The sequence below is a fragment of the Chlorocebus sabaeus genome, chromosome 12, assembly GCF_047675955.1.
Source record: "Chlorocebus sabaeus isolate Y175 chromosome 12, mChlSab1.0.hap1, whole genome shotgun sequence".
Lineage (NCBI taxonomy): Eukaryota > Metazoa > Chordata > Mammalia > Primates > Cercopithecidae > Chlorocebus > Chlorocebus sabaeus.
The window spans coordinates 64,711,955-64,720,612 of record NC_132915.1 but is presented as its reverse complement, the minus strand read 5'-3'; the positions used below and the strand labels follow the sequence as shown (position 1 = coordinate 64,720,612).

The 8,658-nt window shown below is 47.2% G+C and overlaps 1 pseudogene; it reads left to right on the top strand.

The window, feature by feature from the left end:
• The first annotated feature begins 7,659 nt into the window (after nt 1-7,659).
• Nucleotides 7,660-8,658, top strand: LOC103219203 (olfactory receptor 13C7-like; annotated as a pseudogene).

The window sequence follows — 8,658 nt, the reverse complement described above, 5'->3', positions numbered from 1 at the left end:
AATGCACTGATAAGATACTGTGGCAAGCTATATCCGCAGTTCCCAGGAATTCGCCCAGTTAGTAGCGCCCAGAGCCCCTGTGTTTGTGTCCGTGTTTGTGTCCGGTTGATAACGCCCAAAGCCCCGTGCCTATCACCTTGTGATAGATTTAAAGCCTCTGCACCTGGAACTGTTTGCTTTCCTGTAACCATTTATCCTTTTAACTTTTTGCCTGCTTTACTTCTGTAAGATTGTTTTAACTAGACTCCCCCGCTCCCCTGTCTAAACCAAAGCATAAAAGAAAATCTAGCTCCTTCTTCAGGGCCGAGAGAATTCTGAGTGCTAGCCATCTCTCAGCCACCAGCTAATAAAGGACTCCTGAGTTTGTCTCAGAGTGTGGCGTTTCTCTGTAACTCACTCAGTTACCACACACTTAGATTCCTTGAAAGGAATAACTGGAACTCCAATCTTAAGAAAAGTCTGGTTGGATCAGTGCTTCCCAGACGTTAGTATGCCTCAGAATCTTCTGGAGGACTTATTAAAACAGACCAAACACACACACACACAACACACACACATACACACACACATGCACATATACACACACATACACACGCATACACACACACACACGCATACACACACACACACACACACACACACACACTGCATTGCCGGGCCCCATCCCAGTAGGTCTAGAGTGGGGCCCAATAATCTGCATAACTAACCAGTTCCCAAGTGATGCTGATGCTGATGCTGATGCTGATGCTGCCTGTCTGTGGGTCACATTTGAGTAGCTCGGGGCTGGATTTCTCACTCACTGTGTGAGGACTCTGGGTTTTGAGATTTGGGGTACTGCTAAAAATGTCTCTTCTTCTTTCTCCTCACTGCCTAGTGAAGTGAAGCCTCAGAGAGATCAGCCGTGGCATATTTGAGTTTCAATTGGTCAAGACAAAGCTTTGTGTGTCAGAAATCTCCGTATTCTGTGTGTGTGAGTGTTGGTATGTAAATGTGAGTCTGCCAAGGATGAGTGGAGCTGACCAAAGGTGTAGTCTGCACCCCAGCAACCCCAGCACATCCTGCAGAGACATCTGTGTTAATTGTGGCTTCCTCAGGTCAAATGTGGACTGCAGAATTCACACAGTCTTTGACCAGGTCCCTGGTCTAGGAGCTTTGACCCTCCTCAAAGACTTAGACATTCTGTTGGGAATCATGGGAAACAGACTGTCCTCAGTGGAGGAGGAAAAGAACCACCCACATTTTGAGATGAAACCAGCACAGGAATCAGGTACTATAAGATCAGAGAAGCAGAACTTCTCTGAAGAGGGAAGAGGAAAAAGGAGGGAAGGAGCAGTTGTCTCCAGGCAAGGCGAGGAGGCCAAGCTTTTCCTCCTGGCAGGGAGACCGCTCCTGCAGGCAAGGAGTGAGTATAATTCCTGAAGTCCGAATGCTGGGCTGTCCAGACAAGCTGGTTTGTGGCTTCATTTCAGGAAGCCTCACTTACCTGATATCCCCACATTCTCCTTCTGAGAAGTTCTGGGCATTGTTTCCATGCTCTGTACCATGAGGCACCCTGGTCACGAGGACCCACCTGACTGAGCCAGGTGGATGCCTGACCCAGGGGTAGTCAACACACAGGTTAGCCAGTGCCACGAGGCGGCCTGTGGACTTACCAAACCCCTCAGAGCTGCCTCTCAGGGAGCGTGAACTCATAACAGGGGGACACAGTCAGCAGTTGGTGTGAGGAGAGAAGGGAAGGAAAGAGAAGGCAGAGTAACATGAGGACAGAAGGCAGTGAGCAGAAGCCTGATCTGTGGTGGCTGAGGCCGCAGCATAAAGATGAAAGGAAGCAAGGCCAAGGTGGTTGAGTCTCCAAAATGGCAAAGCCCCTGAGATGGGGACACAAAGCCTTGCCACAGAGGGGCCAACAGGAGCCACTTGGATCCTGACTGACTTTCCAGGGCCCATTCAACTGTGCCGAGGCCCAACTGTACAGCTGTTCTTCCATGAACCCCACAGTATCCCCCAACTCTTAAGGAAATGTGGGTGCAATGGAAGGGAGCTGCCTGGCACATAGAGGGCAGAGGTCAAAGATGGTAGACATCATGAATGCAAGGTGCTCTAGCCCAGTGTGGGAGGTCACACAGTTGCTCACAATCCAAGTATCCTTCTACTGCTAGGATCTGTTTTTGCTCACAACACTTCTGACATGGAATGTGTGGAGTTTTCCCCACACCAATTAATTCTCCAACACTCCAGACCCCAGTTGGGTATCCTATAATTTAATTCTGATGCTAACTACCTAGAATTAGCACAGACCCCACAGGTTAAGGGCTCAGTTCCACAAGACTCCCCGAATTCCGATGCCCATCACAAGTCCAGGCCACCCATACTTTTGACCAACCAGCTATGAAGTTAGAGGTGTTCCCACAACCCCTCCCTTGGGTTCAATAATTTACTGGAAAGCCTAAAAAAACTTGGGAAAACACTTTACTTTCATTTACCTGTTTATTATAAAGTTTACAATTGAGGAACAGCCAAATGGAGGAGCTGCAAAGGGCAAGGAGTAGGGGAAGGGCGCGGAGCTTCCGGACCCTCTCTGGGGTGCCACTCTCCCAGTGTTCACCAACCTGGAAGCTCCCTGAACCCCTTTAGTTTTGGGCTTTTTATAGTAGTTCCATTATGTAGGCATGATTGATTAAATCACTGACCATTGGTGATTGAATGCAATCTCCAGCCCTCTCTCTCCCCTCCCTGAAGATTAGGGGTGAGGCTGAATGTTCCACACCTTTAATCACATGATTGGTTCCTCTGGTAACCAACCCCCATCCTGAGCTATCTAGGCACCCACCAAGAGTCACTTCATTTGCATAAACTCAAGTATGATTGAAAACGGCTTATGATGAGTAATGAAAGATACTCCCCTCACTCCTAGGAATAAGGAAATTCCATGGGTTTTAGGAGCTCTGTGCTGGGAACCGAGAATGAAGACCATATATATATATATATATATTTTATTATATCACAATATCACACCCTCATACTTATGTCAGAGTTGTTGGGAGCCTTAGATAACACAAGATTCAGAAAAGAGTTATTAATTAATGGCAACTCTTATTAATATTAATCCCTCACCATTATCTCAAATACAATAAATCCAATTGACTGTAAACTCCTCAACAGAAACTGTTTCTTAGTCATATCTTTATTCCTAGTAACCAGCCTAGAGCTAGGCATGATAGATGTACAGGAACTGTACAGTGAAATGTCAGAAACAACACCCTAGTCCCCCGACCCTGGCCCCAACAGGCTCCCCTCCTTACTCCATCATTGACTTTCTCCTAGCTTAATATTTGGTGTGTAAGGGAGGAAAAATATCTTTTCCTTCTACCCATCTTATTAGGTTCATTGGCTGGGGACCCTGTAAGAAAAGACAGATGAAGAAGAGAAAAGCAAACAAATGTATTTGATATAAGTTTTTCATGACACAGGAGCCTCCATAAGGAAATGTGGACCTGAAAAAAGTTAAATTTGTGTATTCTTTTTATTAGTGGGTTTGAATGGAAAGTAGTGAAGGATGTTAGGGCAGAAGAATGAGCTAAATGTAGTAAATGGAGGGAAATAGCCAGGCCTGTTGTTCAGATTGCTCTTGGCCTCCCTGTCTTTGGAGACAGGGATGCTTCCTTTGCTCTGGGTAGAGGGAGGGTGCCTCTCACATGAGGGTCTTATGACCTGCATCAGGGGAAGGTCAGAAAATCCTTCCCAGGTTTTATAACTTGCCTCAGGGGAGAAGAACAGGTGAAGGTCAGAGAGAGCTTCCTGTACATACTGTTTCCCAAATTCCTTCAGCTTAAAATGTTCAATATGCCGGCCGGGCGCGGTGGCTCACGCCTGTAATCCCAGCACTTCGGGAGGCCAAGGCGGGCGGATTGCAAGGTCAGGAGATCAAGACCATCCTGGTTAACATGGTGAAACCCCATCTCTACTAAAAATACAAAAAATGAGCCGGGCGTGGTGGCAAGCGCCTATTGTCCCAGCTATTTGGGAGGCTGAGGCAGGAGAATGGCCTGAACCTGGGAGGCGGAGCTTGTAGTAAACTGAGATTGTGCCACTGCACTCCAGCCTGGACGACAGAGTGAGACTCCGTTTCAAACAACAACAACAACAACAACAAAACTCCAAGGTGCTATATTTTCGGGTAGCATGCCCTGAACCCATCAGGTATCTTGGCCATTGTTGATTCTTCTCCCTCCTGTGTCTCCCACCTGAGATCTCTCTCTAAATCCTACAATTTCTTCCTTTTTCTTTCCTTTCTTCTTTCTTTCTTTTCCTTCCTTCCTTCCTTTCTTCTTTCTCCTTTCCTTTTCTTTCCTTTCCTTTTTTTTCTTTTCTTGCTTTCTTTCTTGACTTGACAGAGTCTCGCTGTTTTGTCCAGGCTGGATGGAGGGTAGTGGCATGATCTCGGCTCACTGCAACCTCTGCTTCCTGGATTCAAGCAATTCTTCTGCCTCAGCCTCCCAAATAGCTGGGATTACAGGCACGTGCCACCATGCCCAGCTAATTTTTGTATATTTAGTAGAGACGGGGTTTCACCATATTGGCCAGGCTGGTCTTGTGATCCGCCTGCCTCGGCCTCCCAAAGTGCTGAGATTACAAGCATGAGCCATTGCGCCTGGCCAATTCCTTCCTTCAAAATGTCTCCCAGTGCCACTCTCTTCTTCATCCCTGTTATTTTCATCCTGGGCTAGTTCTGTACACTCCTCCAGTACCCAGCCTCCAGGGTGGCTTTGTAGCATTCTTAGTCCCGCCTTAGATTACAGACAGTTCCATTCTTCCTGGTATTCTCTGAAGACAAGCACCCATTTCTGGTCATTGTGTCCTCCCCATCCAACCACTCTTTGGTGCCTGGCACATGTGACATGTTTGTAGCATAGAGAGATTCAGAGTGAGGGGCAAGCCAGTAGCAGTGAGACAGAGAGAGAGGAGAGAGAGCTGTGTTACTGGGTGAAGGGGAGGAGATACCTGGGTGGCTGGGGAATCTATGTGACCTGAAGTTTCTGGGAATATCTGGATCACTGAGGTGAAGCTCTTCTTGCCTTCTAGGCTCTTTGAGGGTCAGTGACAGTTACCTTGAACTAACTGTTGTGATCAAAGCCCAGGAGAATGCTGAGTACCTGGCACCAGCAAATGTTTTGAGTTGAGGTTTCCTGGTAGAGGAGAATTTCAGATAGATTTCCACAACATTGCCTAATTGGGTCTATGGGGTGAAGTCTAAACTCTGAGCCTCTTGCCAAACTTTAAATTGCTTCTGGGATAGGACCTGGCCCCAAAGCAACTGGTCCTAAATTCCCAAGAGAGTGTTTATGGGACTCTCTGGAGAGAGTGTGGTGCACAGAGAAGAGAGGGAGCTGGGCCTGGTGCCTGGGCATGGCTTCCCAGCCCGCCCTGGGGTGCAGGTGCCACCAGGCTGGGGCTCCTGGCTGAGCCTCCGGTTTGAGAGCCAGCCTGTGTCTCCTTGTCTCACTGAGTCCCAAGGTCAGGCAAAGACTTCTGGGGCTGCAGTTGCACCTTAGAGCCCTCTACACCCAGGGCCATTTCGAGACACCAGGACAGAAGACAGCAGTTAAAGAGTACATGCCCAAGTCGAGAGTGTGCACCTGTGTTGCCAGGGCAGCTCTGAGAGACATGGCCTCTTGGTCTGCTTGGTTTTTGGCAGGGTAGCACTCAGAAGGACAGGTGAAACCAGAGCCAGTGACATGTCCTGACCTCAGTAAACTGGCAACCTCCCCACTCCACTGGCCTGCCTTCCTGCAAACAATAGATGCAGCCCAATAGGATCCCAGACTGGACCCTAAAATGGGTAAGTGCTAGGGGACCTCTATGGCCAGTTCTTCACCAGCTGTGAGATGGAGGGGAAGAGGCGTGTACAAAGAGGTCTGTGCAAGCGGGGGGCTAGGGGTAGAATCGGGTTTGGGGATGAAGCAACTATTTCCAAAGCTCTGAAGGCTGCAAGTGTGTCAAGGAAGCAGGCAAGTCTAACAAGAAGAGCCCATAAGGTAGGCTTAGGATTAGTGGAGGAAGGGAAAAGCTAGAAAAAGGCAGATTTCAGGTCCGTGAAGAGCTCTAACAACCTGGGCTTTCTGACAATGACATTACCTTGAGCCCCTTGTTGTCCTAAATGTTTAAGCAGAGGCTGAGAAATCACATATTGAAGAGAGGATCCTATAACACGTGGCTCAGGGGTGGGGACTGGATTGGTTTAATATCTGAAGATTCTGTCAAGCCTCAGATTCTGCACTTCCTGATACCGAATGGGGTTTTTCTCTAAAAATAGTTCCCCGTCCCTTAATTCCTAATATCCTGAAACAATCTTTTTTGGACACTGTATCATTACCATTTAGAACAAAGCACCCCCACTCCCCTTCTTCAGAGGCAGGTGCTGCTCACAAACGTCTTCCCTGACCTCAGCTTCTCCACTTTTGAACTGAGAAGGTTTGAAACAGATTAGTGATTCCCAAGACCGGTATACATCAGAAGTACATGGGGGAGCTTTTATTTGAAAAGCAAAGCAATGAACAAAAACAGATTGCTAAGACAATCTGCCAAGGTAGGATCCAGAAATCTGTATTTTTAACCAGCACTTGGGTAGCTATGAGGCAATTGGCTTTTCGTCATTTTGGGCACCCTGTGTCAGGACCTGATGACATCTGGTGTTCCAAATCTCTTCGGAGATGAAATTGTGGTGATAATCCACAGTGCAGATTTTTGTATTCTAGAAGGTGGAGTAGGTTTGTGTGTGAGCATATCTGCAGATCTTCCAAATGGCATTAATGGGATGGCGTTTCTCATGGAACTTGATGTGGGTGTGATTCAAGGCTTCACCCAACCCAGGCTGGGGGTGTGAATTATGAGTGGGTTCCCACAATCAGGCAAGGCAATATGCCACCAATCTATTCCTGGGACAGCAAAGAGTCAGGCAGGTCAGACATGGTTACTGGAGGAAACACATGATTCCTTCTCCCCAACCAGAATTCTGAAGCCTTTGGTGGGGACTCCATGTTATAGGTTCCAGAAACTCCGTTTTGTCAGATTTTGTAGATCTGGTCAAGATCAGATGAATTGATTTATGCTAACTAAACTCACAAAAGATGGAAGTGCAAAAAGATACTGAGTAAGAAATAAAACTGTTAAGGAAATAAGAAGTTTTATGTTTTGAAGCCAGCACATTCTCTCCCTGTAAGACTGTCTGTATGAGAAGTTAAATTATAATAGAAATTTGCTGGGTGAGGAGGAGCCAGACACAGAGGAATGGGTCATGTGACCTCAAGGGCCAGGGTCACCAAGCCATGACAGCCTAAGGTCTCCAATTATATGGCAGAGGCAGAGTTGCTCAGAAGCCCCTGTTTCCCTACAAAGTGCTAGAGACAGCGCATGCAGACGTGTGATATTGCTTTTGGTATATTAATATCATTGTTTAGGCAGAAATGTCCTTCATTTTTTTCATTCAAAGTTTTATTAGATTTCCAAGGTCTATTCTTCCAAGGCCTGCTACACAGCCTGGCTTTTAGATAACTTGGTTTTTTATAGTTGAATCTAACAGGATAAGTTTATTTATAATTTTAGAGACATCATACTGTAATTCCCATGTATTGACTCAAGCAAGCCATCAGAAAATAAACATGTATTTTCTGCCTTCATTATTCCTAGGGATGAAAGAGAGAGTTTGAAATGGAGGTATCCAACCAGTCTTCTGTGACAGAATTTGTCTTGCTCGGCCTCTCTGCCCATCCAAAACTAGAGAAAACGTTCTCTGTGCTCATCCTGCTGATGTACCTGGTGATCCTGCTGGGCAACGGGGTCCTCATCCTGGTGACTGTGTCTGACTCCTGCCTGCACACGCCCATGTACTTCTTCCTTGGGAACCTCTCCTTCCTGGACATCTGCTATACAACCTCTTCAGTCCCTCTGGTCATGGATGGTTTCCTCACTCCCAGGAAAACCATCTCCTTCTCAGGCTGTGCAGTGCAGATGTTCCTCTCCTTTGCCATGGGAGCCACAGAGTGTGTGATGGCATGATGGCATTTGATCACTACGTGGCCATCTGTAACCCCCTTAGATACCCAGTAGTCATGAGCAAGGCTGCCTGTGTGCCCATGGCTGCCAGCTCCTGGGTGGCTAGTGGAGCCAACTCCTTGGTGCAGATCTCTCTTGCAGTACAGTTACCCTTCTGTGGGGACAATGTCATCAACCATTTCATCTGTGAGATATGGCAGTTTTGAAGTTGGCCTGTGCTGACATCTCCATCAATGTGATCAGCATGGGGGTGGCCAACGTGATCTTCCTGGGAGTCCCAGTGCTCTTCACCTTTGTCTCCTACATCTTCATACTCACCACTATTTTAAAGATTCCCTCAACTGAGGGGAGGTAAAAGGCTTTCTCCACCTGCTCTGCCCATGTTACTGTGGTGATTATCTTCTATGGAACCATCCTCTCAATGTATGGGAAGCCCAAATCCAAGGATCCCCTAGGGGCAGACAAACAGACCTTTCGGACAAACTCATCTCCCTCTTCTATGGACTTCTGATACCCATGCTGAACCCCATCATTTACAGTCTGAGGAACAAGGATGTTAAGACTGCTGTGAGAAGCCTGGTGGCTCAGAAATGCTTGACCCAGTGA